This window comes from Sorex araneus, chromosome 3 (assembly GCF_027595985.1).
Source record: "Sorex araneus isolate mSorAra2 chromosome 3, mSorAra2.pri, whole genome shotgun sequence".
Lineage (NCBI taxonomy): Eukaryota > Metazoa > Chordata > Mammalia > Eulipotyphla > Soricidae > Sorex > Sorex araneus.
Window position 1 is genome coordinate 157,398,462 of NC_073304.1, and position 16,642 is coordinate 157,415,103.

General features: G+C 53.2%; 1 protein-coding gene across 1 annotated transcript in view; it reads left to right on the plus strand.

Annotated features, from left to right (window-relative positions):
* Window positions 1-1,916: 1,916 nt before the first annotated feature.
* PRDM10 (PR/SET domain 10) overlaps window positions 1,917-16,642 on the plus strand; it is an 88,717-nt gene continuing 73,991 nt past the window's right edge. The window contains exon 1 of the mRNA XM_055133288.1: window positions 1,917-2,171. The gene's annotated coding sequence lies outside the window, so the exon portion shown is untranslated. The remainder of the gene's footprint in view (window positions 2,172-16,642) is intronic.

The window sequence follows — 16,642 nt, forward strand, 5'->3', positions numbered from 1 at the left end:
TGGCCAGCAAGTTGCTGACAAGCTAATCAGATGTCTTTTTCCTTTTTCCTGTTTGTGTGTGTGTGTGTGTGTGTGTGTGTGTGTGTGTGTGTGTGTGTGCGTGTGTGTCACACCTGGCAGTGCCCAGGGCTTATCTCCTGACTCTGCACTCTGAAATCACTTGGTGGTGCTTGGGGGACCAACTGCGGTGTCAGGGATCAAACCCAGGTCAACGTCTCCACTCTCTCTCTCTCTTTTCCACACAAAAATACATGATTTGGTCACACCAGCTATGGCTTCCTGCTGCAGTCAGAGAAGGACCCTAGGCCAGGACAGCCTAGGGCGTGTCCAGGGACACCCAGGAACCCGCCCAGTGCTGCCGTGTTCTCACTGCAGTCCCAGGCTAATCAAGCTGTCTGGAAGTTTCAAAAACGCAAATATCCTTCCAACCCATCCACTTAAGCTTTCCTTTTTTTAAATTTTAAATTAGAGGAATAAAGAAAACATGTTTTTGTTTTATTATGTTTTGTTATGTTCTGAGAGCTGAGCCTGGTTCTGTACTCAGGGATCACTCCTGGTGTAGCTCAGGGGACCATGTAGGGTGCTCCAGTCTGCAGCAAAATCTGCCGCAAGGCTAGCTAGCTCCTTAATCTCTGTACTACCTCCCTGGCCCGATATTAGTATTTATTTTTTTAAAACCCTCATATTCTTCATTACATTTGTCCTGCTTATCACTTTCAGCGTTTTCAGTTCGTTTTATTTGTGTTGGGGAGCCGCGACCTTGCAGATCTCACGATTTACTACTTGGGTCTGGGTCTGGAGATGCTAGGACCACTAGGGCCACCTCAATGTGGGCAAGGAAAGGGGTGGGGCAGGCGATGTCCTGATCAGACTTTAGACGGTGCCTGGCAGGCCCACGCTCCAGTTTGAGGGTCCTCCTCCCTGGCTCCAAGAGAACATTGTCAGTGCTCTTCAGAGTGCCCCCACCCCACCCCCCACGCCCCCGTCCGCCAGTCCCACTCCTATGTGCACGCTATTTCCAACTGCTTAGTTGTACAGTGGAATTCTTTTGTGTGTTTTATCAGGACCACTCCTATTTGGTTTAGTTCCCTTAACTTGTTTCTGGGCCACACCCAGGAGGTGTTCAGGGTTTACTCTTGGCGGTGTATGGGGGACCGTCTAGGGTGCTGGGGATCAAACCCGGGTCGGCTGCGTGCAAATCAAATGCCCTCCCCGCTCTGCGATTCCTCCGGCCCGATATTAGGGGACTCTGGGAGGTGGACGTTTGAGAAAGAAGTCGAGTCATTGGTCAGCTGGTGTAGAGCAGTAATGCCAGGTTTCCGAAAACCACGGAGCATTTCAGCATGGAAGCGGGGAAAGGTGGGATGGTCAGAGCCTGGGCACGGGTGTGGGAAGCGATCGGCGCCCGCAGGCTGGCTGGCGGGGCCGTGCAGCCCCAAGGGCTGCAGCTGGAGGCCCGGGAGGGACGTTCCCGCCGCCCTGCAGAACTGGGCGCCGCTCGTCAGCCACGCGGAGCAGCTGGTGCAAGCCCGGGCGCGGGCGTTCTCGGCCGGACGCGTCCCAGGGCACAGTGTCCGGACCTCATCGAACGTGTGTGCACGGGGTAGATGGGGTGGCCGTCCGGGCCCCGCATCACCAGCCCGCTCCGGGTCACAAGTGGACGTTTCCCCCGCGCCCGCGGACCCGCAGCGGCAGAGCGCGCCGCACTCGCCGCCCCAAGAGCCAGCGCTCCTGATTGGCTCCGAGCGCGAACGCCGGCGAGCGCCGCCTGAGCCGCGCTCTCTGATTGGCCCTTCCCTGCAGCGCACGGCACGAAAGAAAGAGGCCTTCAGCCATTGGGCCAGCACGCCCATCTCCTTTGGGCTTCTCGGCCCGACTGAATAAAGCGTCTGGGCTGCTCCGTCATGACTCTTCCATCGGGGCCCGTCACTTCGCCCCAGCGTCAGCCGTCTCCAAGCGAGGCCGGGGGCTCGCGGCGTCCAGCCAATCAGGCCGCGCCGGGGCCGGGTTGCCGGGCAGATTATGCTAATGAGACCCCGCCCCTGCCGCGGCTCCCACTCTGCGGCGGGAAGAACCACCTGGAGGCGGCGGGGGGGGTCTGATTTCCATCACCCCTCGGGAGAGCGGACGGGGGGCGCGCCGCCCGCCCGGCGCCCCTCACCCCGCGCCGTGTGAGTACCGAAAGGGGGAGGGCGGCCCGAGAAGCCGGCGTCCAGGGGGCCCCCGCGGCCGGGACGGGGTTTCGTTTTTGCTTAGTCCCACCCAAAATGGCGCCGGGCGCTCGCCGCGTCTCCGAGCCCGGCCGGGGCCAACCGAGCGCGGCCCCGGGTGGGGGGAGCCGCTGCGGGCGGGGAGGGGGACGGTCCCGGCGGCGCCGCCCGATGGTACAGTCCAGCCGGGGCCGGGCCCAGCGCCGCCGTCGGGGTGGGGGGTCAGGCGGGCCGCGCCTGCCGAGCGCACGGGGCCGCGGCCCCGGGCCCAGCCCGCGGCCGGCGCCGCGTCCGGCGGCCGCCCCGCCGCCTGCCCGCCCGCCGCCGGCCGGCCCGCGCGCGGCCGCCCCGCCGCGACCCCCGGCCGCCGCGCCCCTCGCCTCCCCTGCCCACGATGGTTGGGCCGGGACGGCCGTTGGGCGCCCTGCGCGCCGCTGCGCCGGCCGTTTGCCGGGGCGCTCGGGGTGCGCGCGGGGTGCCGCGGGGTGCCGCGGGCCCGGCGCGCGCTGCACGGCTCCCGCAGCCCGGCGCCCGGCTTTTGTCTGGGCTCACCTGCCATCGATTGCTGGGCCCCCACCCCCCACTCCTCCTCCCTTAGTTCTGAGTGGACGTCACCAGGGACCCCCGGGAAGGACGCGTGCAGGGGCGCGCAGGGATGGCACGTTTGGCACACTCATGGGGGCCAGAGCCCTGGGCTCGGCAGTGTGCGGGAGGTCGAGTCTGCGCGGGCCGAGCGCAAAGGCGGGAGCCCAGAGGCCTTTGGGGAGCGGGTGGCCGGCGGCCCGGTTTGCCGCTGAAGGTTTTATTTTAGGCGGTGCTCTTGTCAAAGGGACTTGGGGTACATGCGCCCCTGGTCCATAGCTGGCTTCGGGCCATTTTCGATCAGAGGACCCGTCCCTGCGCCAGTGTGGCCGCTCTGCCGTCGAGGGGGATGAGTTCCACCCTCCTCCCCCTCCCCGGCCCGTGCACCTTCACCTGTTCAAACCTTGCCCCGTTCGTTGCCAACAAAGACAACAGGACTTTGGGTCATTGAAAACAAAACCAGGGACTGGAGAGAGAAAGAGAGGTGTGTACCGGGTTCAGGTCCTCGCCTTGCATGTGTCCAGCCCAGTTTCCATCCCTGGCACCACCAAGTGTCACCTAAGCACCGCCGGGAGTGATCCCTGAACACTGCCGTGTGTGGCTAAACAAAGAAATACACTTCAAAGCAATCACTCAAGACTGGTGGCCTCTCTTGCTGACACTTTCCTGTTGGGTTAGCACTGCATATTTTAGGGGGGACAGAGAGAAAGTACAGCAGGGAGGGCATTTGCCTTGCGCGCGCAGATCCAGGTTTGATCCCCAGTGCCCATATGGCCCCTGGATCTTGCTAGGAGAGATCCCAGAGGACAGAGCCAGGAGTAAGTTTTGAGCACTGCCAGGTGTGGCACAAAACAAACAAGAAATCAACCCAAACGAAAAACAAAACACTCCCCTTTTTATGGTAAACTCTTTGAAAGCAGGCAGGGAAATTCCTCATGCTCCATTTCTAGTGCACAGTATTTTCTCCGCTGATAAACCACACATGTTCTGGAATGGAGACAACAGCATTTTTCCTTTTCTTACTCTTTTAAATTAGGAATGGTTGAGTGGGCAAAGGTCTTTGGAGTATATTTTGGAAGTAACTTCGATTTCTGCATTTTTAAAACTAGTTGAAAGGGACATAATGTGAATCCTTTTAAAGTCTGCTGTTTAGTGGCATTTGATAGACTTATGCTGAAAAACTCTGGACTGAAGCATTATTTACCCCATCCCGTGACTGGTCTGTCTGTGACTGTTAGTCTGAGCTGTGGCCTCATTCATTCTGCTCAGCAGCTCTGTTCACCGCATAATTCACTTGTTCTCAGATGTTTGTAACTGCTTCACCTCATGTTAAAGCGTGCAGGGTGGTTTTGTACATAATGCAATCCAGTGGGTGTTACAAGGAACCAGAGCCCTCCTTGTCCAGGCCTCTGAGTACTTTTAACATTGAAACCAGGGTAGTATAAGAATAACACAGGCCAGGGTGGGTAGGGCACTTGCCTTGCTGTAGTTGACCCAAGTTCCATCTCCTGCAGCACATATGGTCTCTTGAGAATGGCCAGGAATGAACCCTGAGCTGGATATGGCCCTCAAGCCAAAAATCAACCAAGCAGAAGAGCATAGCAGCTTACTGAAATATTTTGTTGTGGGGTGTGGGCACAGGGCATAATGCTCAACAGAGCTGCTGAGCAGAATGAATGAGACCACAGCCCAGACTGAAGTGTTCAACAGACAAACCGTCACGGGGTGGGGTAAATAATGCTTCAGTCCAGAGTTTTTCAGCATAATGCTCGGCTCCCAGTGGGGCTGGGCCCTGTGTGTTGCTGGGCTGGAACCCGACCTTTGCCTGCAGAGCCTGCACTTGCCTGCTGGGCTTTCTCTCTGCTAAGTTTAATCTTCAGTTGACTGGCACTGCCACAATTTCCACTTGTGTAAACTTACTTTTCTTCCAGTTCTAACAGTAATATATTCATGTTGTAGGGGATAGAAAAAAAAGTAACAGTATAAAAAAGTAAAAATGCCTTAAATGCAAGAACCAGCATTGATAATACCCTACTGTGCAACATAGTTACTCTGCTAAGATTTTAATGGGCTTCAGATATTTGTGTGTGCACCGTGGGTAGGACATTTGCCTTGCACATGGCTGACCTGGGTTCGATTCCTCTGTCCTCAGAGAGCCTGGCTACCGAGAGTATCACGCCCGCATGGCAGAGCCTGGCAAGCTACCTGTGCCGTAGTCGATGTTCCCAAAACATTAACAAGTCTCACAGTGGAGACATTACTGGTGCCTGCTCGAGCAAATTGATGAACAATAGGAGGGCAGTGCTACAGTGATACAGTATGTGTGTCACTGTATCACTGTTGTCCAGTTGCTCGTCTGTTTGCTCGAGCGGGTGCCAGTAACGTCTTCATTCATCCCTGTCACGTTCAGGGTCAAGGGAATGAGGCCCATTATTGTTACTGTTTTTGGCATATCAAATACTCCACGGGTAGCTTGCCAGGCTCTGCCGTGCGTATGTGTGTATGTGTATAAAGCATTTTTTACAAAATTGGCATATGTGGTTTGGGTATGATTTTTCTTTCATGACACAGTGAGGGAGCAGTGATATCACTGTTGATTTGCTACTTGAATATCAGTTTTCTCTCTTACATGAAGGCATTGGGAAACCTTTAGAACTAGAATAATGGCAATAGTTGACTCAGTTTACTTAAAAAATTGTTTTTTTAAGTAAACTAAGTCATCTCTTGACAAATGCATAACCTGGATGGTTTAGGTTTCGGAGTACCAGCTGAGTTGGTGGGGGGCTGGAGAACTCTCTAGAGCTCTGTCATTTGTTTTGTTAAAATTAATTTTCAGTTTTAAACTAAAAGTACCTGGGAAGCACATGGAAGTTGTAGCCTCCCACTCAGTAAGAATGACAAGCCGGGGCCGGCGAGAGCTCACTGTGGAGCATGTGCCCCGCATGCAGGAGCGCCAGGTTTTTCTACTTGGTTCCCCAAGCACCACCACTGAGATGTCTGAGCACTGAGCCGGGAGTAGGCTCTGAGCACTGCCAGGTGAGGCTCCAAAATAGAAAGCAATGGAAAAGATAAAACTATGAACTATCCGGTCATCATGGCTTGTTGAGTTAGGGTTTGTTTAAAAATTGATGTCCTTTGACTTACTGCCACTAATATACGTTGTCACAGAGGGAGACAGCCATGTGTATGCATTTCACAAGCAGAATATTGATTACTATTTATCATAGGTACTTTAATAGATTAGCAAGTGAGAGTTTGGCCAGTGTCTAGAAAAAGCCAGTGAGGTAAGAGATAGGAAGTGTTGGCATCCAGCCAGATCTTTGTATGCGTGAATCTTCTGGGGTATAGGATGGGGCAAAGTCAGGAGAGGCTGGTACCGGAATGATTGGACAGTGGGCACGGTGTGTGCTTGCACATGGCCGACTGGGTTCTGTCTCCGGCACCCCATTTGGTCTCCCGAGTACCACCAGAAGTGATTCCTGAGTGCAGAGCCAGGGGGTGAGCTTCCTGAGCTTCTCTGGCTGTGGCCCCAAAGTCACTTTGTGATGAAACAAAGTCAGAAGCATTCTCCTGGACCATTGTGCTGGTCATTCTCTGTCCATGCTGTTGGACCCCTGCTTCCTTAGCCTTCATTAAACCGATTATATGACCCAATTGGATCTCTTGGAATAGGTCTGACCAGTGGCCTGCCTGGGTTAGCGATGTCCTAGCCATAGTCAAGGACTTCATTGGACAGCTGAGCTGGTTTGGCGCTTGTTTCCTGTGGCTCTTCCGTGGCCGTGCTCGCTCCCTGGGGGGTCTTGAAAGGTCATTCTGCCCCCCTGTAAGATTATTCCAGGGGCTTCCTTCCCTATACCTGTGTAAGTGATCAATTTTATTCAGCTCGTGGAAAGCACCTGGAAGTGGGTTCCTTGGTCTAACGTTGCTGGGGGTGGGGTGGGGTATGAAGGGATGGATGGGGAGCTGGGAGGTTGTGGAAAATCCCACATCAATCACAACTACAGCAAGACTAGTTCTAGTGTGGTGAAGCAGCCATTGTGAAATCAGTGCTGTGCAATGCTTTAACCAAGTCAAACAGATCGCTATCTGCTTAGTTTTTTTAATTTATTTTTATTTTCTGCCAGACCGGTTGTGCTCTAGGCTTACTCCTGGATTTTTTTGTTTGTTTATTTAGGGACCATTCCTGATGGTGCTCAGGGAACCATATGTGGTGCCAGGGATTGAACTGTGGGTGGCAGCGTGCACGGCCTTAAGGCCTGTGCTGTCACTCTGGCCCTAAATGGCTTCTTGCTGCAGAGCTCGCATTCATTTCAGCACTGGAGCAGGCATGTGCTCCCTCGCTCTGCCCAGGCTCTTTACTTTCAAGGTTCAGCTCTGTTTGCAGTCCACAGCTTCTGTCCCTTGGCTCTGCGCTGTCCAGTAAGGTCACTGGTAGCCACACATGTGCTCACGGAGCCCTTGAAAATTGATATGTGCCAGACGTGTGAAATACACACCATATTTGAGGGAAAAAAGCCAAATTCAATTTAGTTTCTTTCTTTAGGGGGTAGGGGCTTTACCTGGTGGTGCTCAGAGCTTACTCCTGGCTGAGGGCTCACAGCTGGCAGTGCTCAGAGAACTGTATGTGGTGCCAGAGATTGAACCTGGGGCAGCTGCATGCAAGGCATGTGCCCTACCCACTGTACTGTCACTCCGGCCCCTGGACATGCATATTTCTGCTGAAAAGTCCCAGGAGGTAGGGTGTTCAGGTGATAATAAGTCTTTGTGCAGTGAGTTATTTTTTGGTTTCTCTCCTCTAGCTGGGGAGTGGACATGTGTGACTGTTTTAGTGCTTCTGATCACTCTCACAGAAGTGCTATCATTCATCGGAAGAATACCTTCATCTTAAAACCACTTCCAGATAATTACATTAACGGCTATTGAATTAATATATTCAATTAATCATTTGAATCTAAAATAATAAAATGACATCTGTTGAGCCCATAATCCATTAAAAGAAAAGTCGAGCTAAGCATAATCAGCCGAATTCTCCCAAAGTTGGTTCACTGCTTATTGATTTTCTAATTTTCAAAGACATAAGAAATGTTTCTGGGAGAAACTGGAAGTGCATCCAATCCTGCTGTGATTTTAGCAGAGACAGTTTGGTGGCCAGTGTGGAGACCTTGGACCAGCGCATGGGAAAATTGTTCTTTTGAGTATGGTTGGGGAGTCAGATAAAAAGCTTGTTCTTTTTACACCCTTTTTGAGAACATTGACGGGGTTGCCTTCACGTACCTTTGTGCATGTACTGCCTCACGCGGTCTCACCTGAGGTGTGCTGTGGTTCCGGAGCATTGGCCCACAGACAAAGCTGTCTGGCCCCATAGCTCCAGTTTTTCTGGCTGTGATCTTGGGCCCATTTCTTTACTTACTGACACCTTAGTTTCTCTATCAACTCATTTACTTTATTCATTTTGGGGAAGTTTGGGCCACGCCTGGCAGTGCTCAGGAGTGGCCTCCGCTGGTGCTCAGCAGGCCATGTGTGGTGCGGGGATTGAACTGGTGTTGGCCACGCATGAGGTAGGCACCGCAGTGCTCTTTCTTCCACCCTACTTTCTTCATTCTCTTTATTTTTGGGGGTGGTCTCTGGGGGGCAGGCCCAGCAGTGCTGAGTCCTTACTCCCAGCTCTGGGCTCCGAGATCACTCTGGGGTCAGTGTGGGGCTGGGGATTGAACCTGGGTTTCAGTGGCCACAGCCACATGCCGGCTTGTGCCTTAATGCTTGTACCGTCACCCCGACACTGGCTTCTTCTGTCTCAGTGTGGATCATAATTGTGCCCCTCCCACAGACTGTTCGAGAACCTTTGTCCCCTTTTGCCTCAACAGTCTAGATGGCTAGCAGCAGGGCCCACAGTGACCATCTCTCTGATTCCGGGCCCTGTTCTTGAGGGTCCCTTTCCACTCTCTGGAACATTCCGGGTGCCCTTTTGTGTGTTCCCGGTTCTGTTTCTTGGGTGGAGCATTCTACCTCAGAGCCCGCTCTTCTCCCCTAACACCCCTGCCCTCAGCCCAGCCAGGCAGCTGAGGGATGGCTGTGAAGATTTTGGCTCTGTGCCTCTCACTCCTGCCCTTTGGATTGTGCCTCCAGTCAGCTGTTCTTTTGGACCCTGAAGTTTGAGTTTGTGAGGGCTCATGAAATAGTCTCTTGAATCATTGGAGATTAGAAAACCCGTCTCGGCTTGCGGGCTGGATTCCGACAGGCCCGGGCTGCTGTGGGGCTGTGGCGTGCGGGGACCTGCGCCTGCGAGGAGCCGAGTCCACGGGCCTCTGGGCTCTGCTGACGCTCTTGTTCTTGTTCTTGTCTGGGGCTGCTCTTGGCTCTAGACCAGCAGGGACTCCTGATGCTCCTGGCGGGCCAGATGCAGTGCTGGGGATAGGTGGACCGGAGTAGGGGGGTCACATATATAGTTTGGGGGGTTCCAAGCTCAAGGGTGCTGAACTGAGTATATTTGGGCTTGGTGGGGTGGGGGCCACCAGCGCCACCCCCTGCAGTCCTGGAAGTCCGGGGATAGGACAGTGCAGTGCCAGGAGCTTGCTTGTGCTGGCACGGGCTGTGCCGCCAAGGGATCTCCCTGGGCCCTCAGTTTGTTCTCCGTCCAGGGCAGTGTGTGGTTCTGTCTCTGAACAAAAGGACGCGTGTTTCCTGGGGCCAGAGCGATACCGTCCCCGGCACCCCATCTGGTACCCCAAGCCCATCAGGATGATCCTGACACAGAGCCAGGAGTAGGTCCTGATCATGACCCGGGTGGCCTCAAAACAAGACAGAAGTAAGAGCTTGTTTCCTTGGTTGGCTACACTGAACATGGAGTTCCACGACTTGCTGTTTCTGAATCGGTGCAGTAATAGAGACGGTGACTGTGAGCAGTGATGAAGTCCTCCTCACACTTTTATTTTAATTAAGTAATCAATTAATTTTGAGGGTTGGCCCACACCTGGAAGTGCTCAGGGGTCATTCCTGACTCTGCACCAGGAATTACTCCTGGCTGTGCTTGGGGGACCATATGGGATGCTGGGGATTGAACCCAGGTCGGCCACATGCAAGGCAAGTTTCCTACCCCTGTAATACTGTCCGATCTGAATTCATTAATTTAGTTTAATTTTTTAATTTTTAAACTTTTTTATTTTATAAATAAATATTTGGTTACGTTTAATATTCAAACTCCAATCCCACCACCATTATACCTTCCCACCACCATATTTGGGATGTTTCCATCCCAATCCCCAATCCCTGTCCCAAAGCAGAGCCGAAATAATACATTGTGTATTGTATGTAATGAAAAACTGCTGAAAATGCTACAAAAAGTATACATAGTGGAAAGAGTGTGAAGATTGTTCTATTTTGACAGGGGCCATTAAGACCTTCTATATGATATCACTAACATGTTGTTAAAAGTTGAGCCGTGTGTCAATTCGTTAATTTTAAACTTAAATTCCACCCCCATCCCCTGCCCCGCCAATTCACACTTATTTTTTTTTTGCTTTTTGGGTCACACCTGGCGATGCACAGGGGTCACTCCTGGCTCATGCACTCAGTAATTACTCCTGGCGGTGCTCAAGGGACCATATGGGATGCTGGGAATCAAACCCGGGTCGGCCGCATGCAAGGCAAACGCCTTACCCGCTGTGCTATCACTCCAGTCCCCCAATTCACACTTTTTAAAGCACTTGAACTAGAGTAACAATTTAGTACTTATGATCTAGGCTTCAGTACTGGTAATATTGCTGATCATTAATGAGTTATATTCATGAGTACTTTGTGAAATATTAATGATCGTTAATCATTAAGACTACCATCTCAAATTATCATGGAATAATAAATGTTATTTTTCAAATAAAAAAAAAAAGAGTACCCCTTCCATTACTTGCATTTGTAATTGTTGAACTTGAGTTTCCCCCCATCTGGAAGGAAGGTTTTAGAGCCCCGGAACATCCCCTGCCAACCTGCTACCTAGTTGAAGAACTTGCTAATTCAAGGATCTTGCAGGCTGTGGCCCAGCAAGCGTGGGGAGCAGGGCCACCAGGGCCAGCTGGCACCTGTACCCGGAGTGGGGCCCTGTGGTTTGTTTCCCATCGTGTGGCGTCTCATGCATCCGGCTTCATGCTCTGCATGTCCCTCGTAATTCTGTCTGAGCTCCACTTTGAACATCCCCAGAAGGGTCCAGATCTGCTTGTTACCAGGTGGCCAAGGGAAGCTGAAAAATCAAATGCTCCTGAGAACCTGGTTGGCAAGGAAGATCCCGAATTAACAACCACCCCACCTCTTCAGACTATGTTCTCCAGACTATAAACAGAGTGGAGAAGCCAGTAAGCCCTCTGTTTTAAAGGCGTTTAAGCATTCTTACTAAATTGTTCAGGAGTAAAAAAGGCTTTTTCTAAAGGGGAGGCCTTCAAGTACTGACAGTTTGTATATGATTTTCTATATATTTTTGTTTGGTGGCCACACGTGGCGGTGCTCAGGGCTTACTCCTGGCTCTGTACTCAGGAATTACTCTTGGCAGACTCAGGGGACCATTTGGGGTGACGGGGATTGAACTCCAGTCAGTAGTGTGCAAGGTAAGTGCCCTACCCACTTCTAATCTCTCTAACCCCTGTACATGAAAATCTATTACTGTCACTACGTTGGGGTAATAGTGCATAGCTTTAGTCTTGGCCTCATTACAGTCAGCCCCTCCTCTTACTTCTAGACTAACAGTTTCCAAAGTGTGTCCTTATCATGCTATATTTTGCTTTCCTTATTTGGTTGAAACCAGGTGCACTTGGAGACGTTTATAAACAAAAATTCCCTTTCTTGAGCCAGGACTGAGTGTTTGCTGTGCGTGCAGCAGGCCTAGGTTCAAAGCCCAGCACCCCACTGTCCACCGAGCACTGTTGGGAGCATCCCCCGAGCACAGCTGGGTGTGACCATGACCCCCCCTAACCCCCCAAAAATTCCAGTTCTTTACCTCTTCATCTACAATTGGTCATATCACAACTATAAGGGTGAAACTCTGGAATTTGTCTTTTTCACTCCCCCAGGTGGTTCTGATGAATCCAGTTCATGATTTCTGGGAATTCTGCTTCAGCTTTTGTTAAATCTTTTGAGGCTCATTCTTTTTGTTTGTTTTTGTGCCATATCCGGTGGTGCTCAGGTAACCATATGGGATGCCAGGGACCGAGCCTGAGTTGGTTGTGTGCAAGGCCAGTTATGGCTCCGGCCTCTGTAGGCTTTTTCCAATGGTCATCAAAGCGTCTCTGTCACAGCTGCTCTGACAAGCTCCTCAATTTCAATTTTATTTTTTTCTGTTTGGATTTTGGGCCATACCCAGTGATGATCAGGGCTCACTCCTGGCTCTGCCCTCTGGGATCACTCCTGGCAAGGCTTGAGGGACCATATGGGGTACCAGGGGTTGAACCCAGGTCTGCCAGCTGAGAGGCAAGCACCTTACTTGCTGTCTGTCTCTCTGGCCCCCTCAATTTCTCTTGTCTCCAACTTTCTCAAGCTTTTCCATTAGAAATACTCTTGTCTACTCTTGTAGTTTATATTTATTTATATTTGTGTACATGTGTATATATGTGTATATATAAAAATTCTTATAATTATTGCCAAATTACTTTCTAGAAATTTTACATTGGTTGAAACACCTACATTTGAAACAATATTTGGGGCACGTGACTGACCCCAGTTTGGTTCTTGGCACTGCATACAGTTCCCTGGGTATGACCTGTCTTTTTTTTTTGGTCATACTTAGCGGTACTACAGGTGCCTCCTGGCACAGTGCTCAGGCGTTGCTCCTGGCAGTGCTCTGGGATCTGTGCTGTGCTGGGATGCAGCCTGGGCTTCCTGCATGCACACCCCGTGCTCCAGCCCTCTGAGCTGTCCCCTTGGCTTCAAAAACACTTTACTGAGGTGTAATTCATATAACATTCAACTCACTCATTTCGAGTGTCTGAGCCGCTGGCTTTGGTACATCTCACCAATGTCAGCTTATTTTCGTGTCCTGTGAGCAAACCCCACAAACTCCTAGCCATCGTCTGCGCCCCCACCTCGTCTCTTCCACAAGCCGCCACTGTACTTTGTGTCTCTGCTGATCTGCTGTTGTGCATATTTCATGTGAATGACTCAGTATGTGGTCCTTTCGAAGGGCTGCATCCAGAGCCGCTGATGTGTGGCTCTGTGATTTCATCTGCTTTCTCAGGAGTGGAAGGTGCACAGGCAGACCCCGGGCATTCCAGGACTCCCCCAGGGTGCCCAGCACTTGCCTTTGTCCTCCCTGATCTCCGCCATCACCGAAGCCTGGGGAGAGGTGGACATGGCAGCTCCAGCGTGGCTGAACTTACCTCATAGCCCTTGTGAGCTTGGTTTCTGCCGGGGAAGGTGAAATCCGAACTTAGCCAGGTGTTGTGGGGGAGGCAGGGCGGGGGTCTCAAGGCCCCAGTGTGAAAACATGTCCTGGAGTCACACACCCAGGCCCACACCCGGGCTCAGGGCAGTTCCTGGCTGCCGTGAGGAGGCGGAGGGCAGGCTCCCGGCTTGCTTGCAGCTGCGGCGACCACCACCCTCATTCCAATCCCAGCACCACACACGGGTCATGCTCGACCCCTGCTGGGTTTGGCTCCAAACCCCTCTTCACCCCAAAACCATCCAAGAAAGGGGTTTCTCAAAGAGTTGAACACCACAGTGGCACCCAGGGTGCCTTTGCATTTGCAAGGGTGGATTTGGTGTGTAGCCCGGCAGCCCTGAATTACTTGTACCTTTCCTGGTACATGGTTGGTTCGAACTCACAGCTCCTTGAAATATTCTGATTGGCTGCGTGCCAGGACCAGATTGTGCCGTGGGGATTCTCCCCGCCCCAGCTCATGAAAGTTCAGTGGTCTACACTGAGGTGGGGACTCCGTTTCTTTGTGGAAGCATTAAAAACTGAGCTGCATTGCATTTCCCACTGCGTGTTGCAGACAGGCGTCACTGTCATAAATCAGCTGCTCTCTGCTGCGCTCTGCTCTTCCGGGCCAGCGGCTCTGCCGCACCGCGCACTTGACCCCTTTTGCCTGGTCGCCACCAGCCTCCTTAATGCGACGACATTCTTTATTTATGGGCATGCATCCCGAGAAGACTTCTGTTAAGCACCACATTTCCTCCTAAGGCACCGTGGACAGTTCCCTCTGGCAGGCTTGACCAGTCCACCATCAAGTGTGGGGGCACGTCCGGCTGCGTGGGCAGAGGGTTGGAGATGCTGCAGAGATCTGCATGGCACAAAGAAAGTGCCCTGCCACGGGGTGAAGAAGCGGCAGGGGAGGAAAGGTGGGTGGGCAGTCAGCCCGAGGAGGGGGTCACAGGGCCTGGCGGCAGCACACACCCAAGGAAAGCCACCGCAGAGGCACCTGGGAGAGGGTGGAGCTGGCAGGGCAGGGGTCTGCCCTGGGGGAAATGGGAGTTCCAGTGTGGGCAGAGGAGAGAAGGGGTACAAGGAGGGCGCGCATGCAACGTGGTGCCTTTGGTCACCGGCTTGTTCCTTTTGTCTGGGGGCCATACCTGGTGGTGCCGGGGGCTGGTCTCGGCTGTGTGTTCAGAGGCCACTTTGGGGACCAAGCTGGAATTGAGCCTGGGCCCCTGCCCCTGGGGCCTGTCTCGATAGCCCTGGAGGCGCCTTGGTAAGTGAATGTCTCAGGGAGTGTGGGGGGGTGAGTGTGCGGGTGGGGTGAGTGCAGGGGCTTCCAGGGAAAGTTGAGTGAGTGTGACCCCCTTGTGAGAAAAGTGTGTGATCCTTGGCAGTGCTCAGGACTTACTCTTGGCTCTGTGCTCAGGGGACCGTGTGCAGAGCAGAATTGTCCACGTGCAAGGCAAATGGCTTCCCCTGTGCTTGCAAGCCAGCTAAGAGTGCACACTTCTTGTGCCCCACTTTGAGTGTCTGATCCCTGCCACTCGCCCGTGCAGAGATTCCTGCCGTAAGGGTCCTGGTGCTGCCGCAGAGCAGCAGAGCACATGAAGGGCCGGCTTCCAGGGCCGATGCAGGGCAGAGGGTCTCTGCTAGGACTGGGCGTCCTCTGCCACTGCAGCAGCTGTCGAGGGGCTGTGGTAGTTAACCCACACGGCATCCTGTTCCTAAGGACCCTGGATTTTGGGTTCTCAGGCTTCCTGCAGGCTCTCGGTGCTCCTGGATAAGTAAACGGCACAGTTGGGGTTCAGTTGTGGTTACCCTCTGCCACACCACGGTGTCACCTGGCCGCGTCTTCCTTCTGGCGGTGGGGTTCACCCCCGTGCTCAGGCCACCCAAGGGGCCCAGCACACGAGCTCTTTGAGCCCTGACAGGGTGCCTACTCACTGTCCCGGGGCCGAAGGGGAGTGCTTTCCACAGGCGCACCCTTGCGCTTGCCTTGGTTTCCTGCGAGGCAACCAGGACCCAGCACATTAGTGCTGAGAAAAGGAGGATTTCCTGAAGCGAACCGTTCCCAGGGCTGCTGCGCCCTCAGAGTGTCCCTCCTTTCCCCTCCCTCCCTCTCTCCTCCTCTCTTCTCCTCTCCCCCCTTCTCCCCTCCTCATCCTTCCTCTCCCCCTTCCCCCTCCCCTCCTCTCCCCTCCTCTCCCTCCTGTTGTTCCTTCCCCACCTGGAAGGCTCTTGCTGTGCATGCGGACAGTCCTGGTTCTACGTATGGTCCCCTGTGCACCACTAGTTGTGACCCCTGTGCACTGAACCAGGAATAAGTCCTGAGCACTGTCCAGTGCCTCCCTCTCCCCCATCCCTTCCCTTCTCCTCCTTTCCCCTCCCCTCCCCTTCCCTTTATTCCTTCTCTTCCTAACCTTAAATGTGCTTTAACAAGTGTGCTGTCTTTGTGGCTAATTTATCAGTCTCCAGTCCACCATGCTTGACTCTCCAGGATCTCGGGGCTGGCGAGACAGTGCAGGGGGTCAGGAGCTTGCCTTGCACAGGCTGACTGGGGCGATTCCCAGCACCACATATGAGCCCACCATCAGGAATGATCCCTGGGTATTAGCCCCAAGCATTGCTGGGCGTGGTGCCACCCCCTGCTCCTCAAAGAATCTCTGATATCTCTCTTTTGACTTTTTGGGGCTGCTCCCAGCTTTTCCAGGGAGTGGGGAGCACTAGGACTATACTTGGTGGAACTTAGGGGGGCATGCAGTGCTGGACATTCACCCCCGCCCCCCCAGCTTAAGCCAATCACATAGGAAGGTGGTCTGTGACTTCTTAGACCCATCGCCATGATGTTCCTGTCTGTGGAGACTGTCTCTGTACAGACTCAGGCCTGAGGACGAAATCAAAAGAGAGCTGGGCGGATGAGAATAAACACCTCTTTGAAATGCTTGTTTTGGGGGCTGGAAAGATAGTCCCACAGGTAGGGCACTGGCTTTGCATGCATCTAACCCAGGTTCAATTTCTGGTACCCCATATGGTCTTCCAAACCCTACCAGTGGAGGTCCCTGAGCACAAAGCCAGAAGTAAACTCTAGGCACAGGGTGTGGCCCCAGAACAAGACGAAAAGTACTGTGTTGAAGGAGAGCGCGGGTCACCAGCAGCAGTTGAAGGATGCTCGGCTCTAGCAGCTAAGCTGCATCCGGAGGCCGTGGCAGAGAGCTCCGACCAGGCTTTTAGCTCTCGGAAAATGTGAAGACATGAGTAGCTTCAAAGTGCCAGAGCTTGGAGACAGTGCTTGCCTTGCATGCGCCTGGCCTGACTTCCATCCCTGGCACTGCACCTGGTCCTCCCCAGAGCACTGCCAAGTCCTGCGCACGACGGGGTATGGCCCAAAGTATCCCCTGGGATGACCCTCGTTTCTCCCCTCCCAACCCCACTGGGCTGGGGGCTACAAGACAGTGTT